General features: G+C 35.9%; 3 pseudogenes across 2 annotated transcripts in view; all 3 read left to right on the forward strand.

Moving 5' to 3' along the window:
• The window catches only part of LOC100412151 (DNA-directed RNA polymerase III subunit RPC5 pseudogene), a 158,349-nt pseudogene that overhangs the window by 24,576 nt on the left and 124,905 nt on the right, over nucleotides 1-8,868 (forward strand). The window lies entirely within an intron of this gene.
• Nucleotides 1-8,868, forward strand: part of LOC100413922 (band 4.1-like protein 3 pseudogene) — a 48,352-nt pseudogene that overhangs the window by 24,576 nt on the left and 14,908 nt on the right. The window lies entirely within an intron of this gene.
• Nucleotides 1,151-5,093, forward strand: LOC108590156 (REST corepressor 3 pseudogene; annotated as a pseudogene).

Consider the following 8,868-nt stretch of genomic DNA (forward strand, 5'->3'; position numbering starts at 1 on the left):
TTTCATTCCAATGGGTGTAACAGCACACTTGACAAACTTCACCTCAGCAAGAATTTGGAATCTGGCTTATTTTGACGGAAAGATATAGGATTTTGATGAAGGAATCAGCCGCCTTTCTGAATAGTGTAATTAACTATTAAAAAGATATATAGCAAAAGATATTAATACCTTAATCAAAATGATACTTATTCTTATGTTGTATGTGTAACTTTACATATCCCTACAAATATATTTATTGAAGTTTATGCAGTGTGATTCAATATTATTATTTTAAATAACAGATAAGCTTCTCATGCAGCAAGAAAAAAGAACTATTCCTACAGGATACCTAATATATTCAAATTCAGACAAATTTATTTTCATATAACGTATGAGCGAAAGCTCTATCTGTAACACCTCAGGCTATTCATACAAGTGTTTACTAGACCACGATGTGCCCATGGGTATTATCATCTAAACAATGATAATTTATAATTTAAATTATACATTTTGATTTGAATTGTATTCTATTTTATACCATCATTTTCTATTCTGTTTTAGTTCACTTTATAATGTTGGATGAGGCCCACCCAATAGATTTTGCAAGAAACAGTTTGTAAAACACTACTCTAAAACCATTTATTTAGAGGTGTAAATACTGCAACCTCACTGCCCCTAGTGTGAGTATTTAATTCCGGTTTGTTTATCTTCTACTGTGAGTTGTGCAATTTTCAAGAAAGGAAACAAGTACATAAACTCACTATTTGTAGAGAAGACTGTCATCCATACAGTGGTCCAGAATATTGCGAGTATGTTATTTGAAAGGCAATTTATTAAATCATTAGAGATATTAGAGACTTGATCCGACTATCCCAAAATGTTGAAAACTCTATGCTCCTGCAAAAAAAGGATGAGTGACATTTTTCAGTAGTAGAATTCTTGGCATAGCTCATCTATAAAGCAGATAAAACTCAGAGAAAACCTATTACTCCCATTCATCTATGAAGAATACAAATTTTACTAAGAAGTGAAATTTCACAGTAAAAAATGAGGGTGAGTGTAGTAAGAAGGATATTGCCGGTGGCGGCTCCATATTAACAGCCTCCTTTTCCTCTGCGGCCTCCGCGTCTCCTCCTCCTCCTTTCACTCCCGCCCGCGCTCTAAGCCATCTCCCCCTTCACCCTGACGCCTACCTCTTCCCCTCACCTTTCCCCCTCCCCTGTTCTACCGTGCCCGGCATGATGGAGAAAGGGCCCGAGTTACTGGGGAAGAACCGATCGGCCAACTGCAGCGCCAAGAGCCCTGCGGGCGGCGGCGGCACCGGCGCCTGGTCCACCCATGGCGGGCTGCAACTCAGAGCCCGAGAGCAGCTGCAGCAGCGAAGACGAGCACGGTGAGGATGTTGGGATGAGAGTTGGAGCCGAATACCCAGCTCGGATCCCTGAATTTGATCCAGGTGCTACAAAGTACACAGATAAAGACAGTGGAGGGATGTTTGTATGGTTTCCATATCACAGTATCCCAGATGCCAAACTGGATGAATACACTGCAATTGCAAAGGAGAAGCATGGCTACGATGTGGAGCAGGCACTTGGCATGTTGTTCTGGCAGAAACGTGACGTTGAGAAGTCCCTTGCCGGTCTCCCTAATTTCACTCCCTTTCCTGATGAGTGGACAGTGGAAGATAAAGTCCTATTTGAACAAGCCTTTAGCTTTCATGGAAACAGCTTTCACAGGATTCAGCAAATGCTTCCAGATAAGACAGTTGCAAGCCTTGCAAAATATTACTATTCCTAGAAAAAAGCTCACTCTCGGACAAGTCTGATGGATCGCCAGGCTCGTAAACTAGCTAATAGACATACTCAGGGTGACCGTGATGATGATGTAGAAGAACCACATCCAACGGATGGGAACGATAGTGATTATGATCCCAAACAAGAGGGTAATACTGAACAACCTGTTCTAACTAGCAAGATTGGACTCGGAAGAAGAGAGTATCAGAGTTTACAACATCGCCATCATTCTCAGCGTTCTAGTGCCGTCCCCCTAAGGCCATGTGTTTAACCCAGGAAGATGTGGTAGCGGTTTCCTGTAGTCCCAATGCAGCCAACACCATTCTGAGGCAACTGGACATGGAGCTGATCTCTAAAATGTCAGGTTCAGAATGCTAAGCAAGGAAACAGTGCACTTAAACAGAAAATGGAAGGTGGAATTGAAGAATTCCAACCTCCTGAGTCAAATCAGAAAATTAATGCCCGTTGGACCACAGAGGAGCAGCTTCTAGCAGTGCAAGGTGTCCGCAAATATGGTAAAGATTTTCAAGCAACTGCAGATGTAATTGGCAACAAGACTGTTGGCCAAGTGAAGAAGCTCTTTGTAAACTACAGGCGTCGGTTTAACTTAGAGGAGGTATTGCAGGAGTGGGAAGCAGAACAAGGCACCCAGGCTTCTGATGGTGATGCTTCTACTTTAGGGGAGGAGACAAAAAGTGCTTCGAATGTGTCATCAGGGAAGAGCACTGATGAAGAAGAGGAGGCACAGGCTCCTCGGACACTGGGTCCATCACCTCCTGCCCCATCATCCACGCCAACACCAAGAGCCCCCATTGCCATTCTGAACCAGCCTCCACCGCTTCTTCGTCCAACACTGCCTGCTGCCCCTGCTCTTCACCGGCAGCCTCCTCCACTCCAGCAACAGGCTCGGTTCATCCAGCCCCGGCCACCTTTAAATCGGCCTCCACCACCTCTTATTCGCCCTGCTAAATCTATGGCACCCCGTCTAAACCCAAGACCAGTGTTATCCACGGTTGGTGGTCACAGCCACCTTCCCTTATCGGAATTCAGACATTCACAGTCCTCACTGCACTAAAAATTAAATTGGACAGAGCTGCCGTAACTTTTCACCCCATCATTATACCAATGCTCATCTGACTGATGAACAAGGGGAAAGAATAATCCCTTTTAGATACGAAGGCTGCGAACTAGCTCTGTGGCAGTGGACTAGCATAAGTGGATGTCTAAGAAACTTTTCAGTTCACGAGACTGAAACGTTACACAACAAAAGCCTCCAGTGAGCCTCCTTTCTAGAGTGTGTGTTCAGCAATGTTGCTCTCATAAAAGGAAAAAACAGATTTAAGTATTCTAGATACCAAGTTTTTTTTCGTTTTTACTGTGTTTATTTTATTGAGGTTCTTTAGATTCCTGCCTGTTCTTACTTAAGGCTCTTAGTACAGGAATGTTGACTTAGGAATTGTGAAAACTCCTTAAGTTTCTTAAGTTAAGGATGTTTGGCTTTTTTCTTTATTTGTTTAAAAAACATTTTCCTATGTTAGGAGTGTAAGAGTAGCCGGCATTTTTGGCATATGTTCATTTTATGCCTATTTAAGAAATTATAGCTGCATATCCCTTCTTTCAAAAAATGTTGCTTTGTTTCCTAAAGGAATTTTAGTGTATTCCTTTAAAAGAAAGCAATTTAATCAATTGCAAAGCAATTATATGAAACCACAAGGAATGTACTGAACCTACTAACCCTTTAACATACAGTGTAGGGTCCTAGCGCAGAGTCCTTGTTTAAAGGTCTTGACTCATCATCTGTTAGTAATGAGAGGATTGGAAGAACAATTTTATGTACAAACGAGGACTTAATTTGTTAAAATATAATCTCTTTAAGTTCCTTGAGAATGGAGTTAATTCTGAAAAAATTTTTTTTTGGTTTCTAAATGCTATCTGCTTTTAACTAGTAGTTGCCCACATTTGGGGACTTCAGAGAATAATTATATTTTGTTAGTTATGTAGCCATAGTGGTTATGGAAGCACTTATTTACAGTACCCCTTTTTGTGTTTGGTTTTTGAACTTAACATTGCCCTCATACTTAATAATGTGGTGTGCATTTAATATGAAAGGTGTTTTCTTGATAAATCTCTATTGTACTATTTGGACACATTTGTGTATTCCTTGCAGCCAACCTGTATCCATGGGATGGGTTTGGGGTTAAATCATCAGCATATTTTATAAAATAAATTTAAGAATTTGTTCTGTTATCTAAAGATGTATCAGTATATTGTCACAATTGTGCTGTTTACTAAAAATGCCGAGACCCTTTTTCATAGAAAAAAAGACATCAAGTCTTAACCCATAATCATTAAGCACTTACAAAGAATATTTTACAAGTGATATTTCAACACTGTGTAATTAATATTTTTGATACAATGATTTCATATTGGAATCATTATTTGTGCAAAGGACAGATCACTTAGATTGCAGTACGAGTAGACATAGGCTAAAGGTTTGCACATTCACATTCTTATCACATGTAGAATACCTCCCAACATAGTCAACAACCAAGACCCTAATTTATGTTTTGAAAGATCATGTGTTCCCAAAGTATTTTCTGTCATTGGCTCCACAGCCTTAAAGTGCTATAGATTTAAATTCGTTGATTAGTTTAATTTTTGATCTTAACCATTTATTTCCATAAATACCCTATGCACCAGCATTATCTGAAACTTTTCCAGCAGGGTCCTTTTCTTTCTCATTGGATTATCTTAACTAGTTCTTGGTCCTGGATTATAATCAGATAAAGTTTAGCGGATTTAAAATTCTTAATATTCAAGAATTTATACTTATTTTTTCTTTAAAAGCCACAGGGGACAGTTATATATCTTAAAATATCTAAAGCATTTTTTAAGCAGTTAGATTGTCTTGCGTCTGTGCATACTATACCTTTACAGAGTTTATTGTCTTGTCTCTTGTCAGTAGACATTCAGTCCACAGTATGTGGGATATGTCAGTCAAGTTGGTCAGCACCAGCAACTGTCCAGCTGTTCAGTCTATTGTGATTCATTAAAAAACCTGTTCTATCCCAGACATGGGCCAAGGTGCTGTTATCTGAGGGATGTGCTGTACTTTAATTTACATACATTAGAGCACACAGTAGAAAACCTTAGCTTACTTAGTAATATGATGCATGGATATAGTGAGATGTCTTTATTGTGTGCTTTGCATATTTTGTAAATATTTCGCACGTCATTATTTTTCTTTGTTGTTTAAGCAGTGTTTGGCCTGGAAGAGTGATATGCTTGCTGCTTAATCAAAGGATTAAAAATTTAAAGATGTCTACGTCTTCTATTTTTATATAATTTAATGTTCTATGAGTAATTTAGTACCTCTTCACTGTGAAATTTGAAATAATGATTTTTATAAAAGCAAAACTAGGACTCTTTTAATGGCAATTTTCATTAATTTTAGGGTTATCATTTTTGAAAAATATACAGAGTGTCTTTTTAAAATTGCATAACTAAAAATAAATCACACTGTGGATACAGCTTATAAAACTAATGGAAAAAAAAAAGAAGGATATTGCTGATTTATTAGACCTGTCACTTACATTTCCACTCACACTATGACATTGTTTTAAGTCTCCGTGAAGTATCAGGATGAAAGACTTTTGAAGTCATATCAAAGAAAGATAAATTCTTTGACACAAAAGACAAGCACCTGAATTTAATGTCTTCTCAGCCTTCACTTTCAGCACTCATTCATTATTTACCAGTAAAAACTAGTACGATTAACAATAATTGTAGTAGTAGCAGTTTCAGGAAAAGTATTTTAATTACTAAACCATTCATGATTCAGTTATTGAATGCAAAAATGGTCTATTTAACAAATGAAATAGATAATTTTAATGTTAAACCTTTAAAATCATTCAATAAAATGTATATATTAAATTGAAAGCATTTCTATGTCAATACATACTTAAGATATATAAAATTTCAATGTCTGGACATATTAAATTTCAATAAAATTGTATGTTATTTAGAAAAAATCATATATATAATTATTCTGCCTTATTTTTAAATAATTATTTGAATTTTATTTGTTGCAAAGAAAAACATGCATCCCAAAGTGTATACCATTCTAAATTATTACATAAAATGGTAGATTGATATTAATTTTATATCCACTTTTCCCCCTCAATTTATTAGTTATGGTAATTATTTGTAATAAATAGATAATGTAACATTATGATGTATTTATTTTAATATTACTGAGAAAAAAATTTAGTTTAAGATTCTTGACTATTACTTATTTAAAGAATTTTTCCCCAAAAAATTGCTTATATAGAATATCATTACTGAGTATTATTTTCTGTTTGCTCTGTTAATTTCTCTCAAAGAGGTATTGGTGTTGATCAACTATAATAGTGGTTACATCCCTTTACTGAATTCTAGTGGTTTTTTCCTCATATATATATTCATGCTTTGTTGTTAGATGCATGTATTTTTACAATTGTTATGTCTTGTTGGATAATTGCACTGTTCATCAATACATTAGGTAGGTGCTAAAGCAATTGCAATTTTTGGGATTATGTTTAATATTTGAATTAAATATTCTGAAATTAATATGATTATTTCTGAAATTAATATGGCTATTTCAGCATTTTTGAAGTTAGTGTATCATGGTATATATTTCACCATTCCTTTATTTTAATTTATCTGAATGTTTATATTTAAATCTGATTAATTTTAGACAGCATACATTTGGGTCTCTTCTTTTAATCCACAATTATGATCTGTCTTTTAGCTGATATATTTGGACTATACACATTCAAAGTGATAGTTGATGTAGTGAGATAAATAATTACCATGTGTGTAACTGTTTGCTATTGTTTGCCCTTTGTTCCTTGTTTCTTGTTTTTTCTCTCAGGTTTTGATTTCTGTGATTTTAATCGAGCATTTCATATCATTTCATCTTATCTCCTCTTAGCTTACCAATTATACTTAAAAATGATAATGATTTCCCTAGTGTTTACAATACCCATTTTTTAAAGTAACTGATTCCTTGTCCAAACAACACTGTACCACTTCACATACAGTATAGGTATCTTAGAATATCCCCAAATTCCTACTTTCTGTCCCTTGTGAAATTGCTATCATTCTCTTCATGTATTCATATACTGGAATCAATCCATGCATCATTTCCATCATTGTTTTTAATAAACAAATATCATTATATAAATAAAGGACAAGAAAATTACTTTTAAAATTTTATTCTGTCTTTGATCAGCTGCAATCCTGCATGTAGATTCATTTATGACCACTCTTATTTGTCCTCAGCTAAATAAAGTTTGTTAACATTCATTGTGTGGCAGCTCTGTTAGTGATAAAGTTTCTTATTTTGAGTGTCTGAGTAATTATTTCTCCTGCATTTTTGAAGAATGATTTTGTAGGTTATAGAATTCTAGGGGCTTTATTTGAAACATTAAATATTTTCTATGTGTATTTCTAATTTTTGACAAGAAATGTCCTGTAATTTATTTGTTTTTTTTTTATAGTAAAGTATCCTCTGATCCCTGACTTGTTACAGGATTTTTCTCTTTGCTTTGGTTTTCTGCAATTTGAATATGGTATGTAGTTAAAGGTTAAGTTGGTCCCCCCTTCCAAATTTATATGTTAGCCTATAAACCCCAGTACTTCAGGATGTGACTTTCTGAAGAGAAAAACATTTTACAGAGCTAATCAAGTTCAAATGAGGTAATTAGGGTGGGTCATAATCCAATATAATTGGTACTCTAATAAGAAGGGGGAATTTAGACAAAGACATCGATGAAGAAAGGATAATGTGAAGGCACAGAGAGAAGCGAGCTCTCATAAGCCTAAGAGGGAGGCCTGGAACAGATCCTTCCATCGTGGTGCTCACGAGGAACTACTCTTGCCTGTATTTCAGAGTTCAATTTCAAGACTCTGAGAGAACAAATTTATGTTTTTTAAGCCCCATACTCTGTGATATTTTGTTATGACAGCCCTAGGAAACTAATACATTCACCAAGTTTTGATGTTTCAAATTGTTTGTTCATTTCGCTGTTTATCCTGCATGTTTTAGATATAGCTCTCTGTATCCATCATTAATTTTGGAAAGCTTTTAGCCATTATGAGTCAAATATTAAATCTGGTTTCTTTTCTCTTGTCTTTCTGACATTCCAGTTACACATTTTGGAACTGCTCAATAGTTTTTGAAGGTTATATTCTTTCCCTCTCCTATATTTTTTAATTTTGTGAATTTTCTATGTAATTAATTTTGTGAACTTTCTTTTTTTTTGTATTTTTTAAAATTTGAATTTAAGTTCTGGGGTAATGTGCAGAACTTTCAGGATTGTTACATAGGTATACACATGCCATAGTGCTTTGCTGCCTCCGTACCCCCATCATCTACATTAGGTATTCCTCCCCAACTTCCCCACCCCCTGCTATCCCTCCACTTGCCCACTATCACCCAACAGACCCCAGTGTGTGATGCTCCCCTCCCTGTGTCTATGTGTTCACAATGTTCAACACCCACTTATGAGTGAGAACATATGGTGTTTGGTTTTCTATTCTTGTGTCAGTTTGCTGAGAGTGATGGTTTCCAGATTCATCCACATCCCAGCAAAAGACATGAACTCATCCTTTTTTATGGCTGCATAGTATTCCATGGTGGATATGTGCCACATTTTCTTAATGCCATCTATCATTGATGGGCATTTTGGTTGGTTCCAGGTCTTTGTTATTGTAAACAGTTCTGCGATGAACATATGTGTGCATGTGTCTTTATAATAGAATGATTTATAATCCTTTGGGTATATACCCAGTAATGGGATTGCTGGGTCAAATGGTATTTCTATTTCTTGATCCTTGAGAAATCGCTACAGTGTCTTCCACAATGGTTGAACTAATTTCCACTCCCAGCAACAGTGAACAACCATTCCTATTTCTCCACATCCTCTCCAGCATCTGTTGACTCCAGATTCTTTAATGATCACCATTCTAACTGGCATGAGATGGTATCTCATTGTGGTTTTGATTTGCATTTCTCTAATGGCCAGTGATGATGAGTATTTTCTTCATACGTTTG

The sequence above is a fragment of the Callithrix jacchus genome, chromosome 18 (genome assembly GCF_049354715.1).
Source record: "Callithrix jacchus isolate 240 chromosome 18, calJac240_pri, whole genome shotgun sequence".
NCBI lineage: Eukaryota > Metazoa > Chordata > Mammalia > Primates > Cebidae > Callithrix > Callithrix jacchus.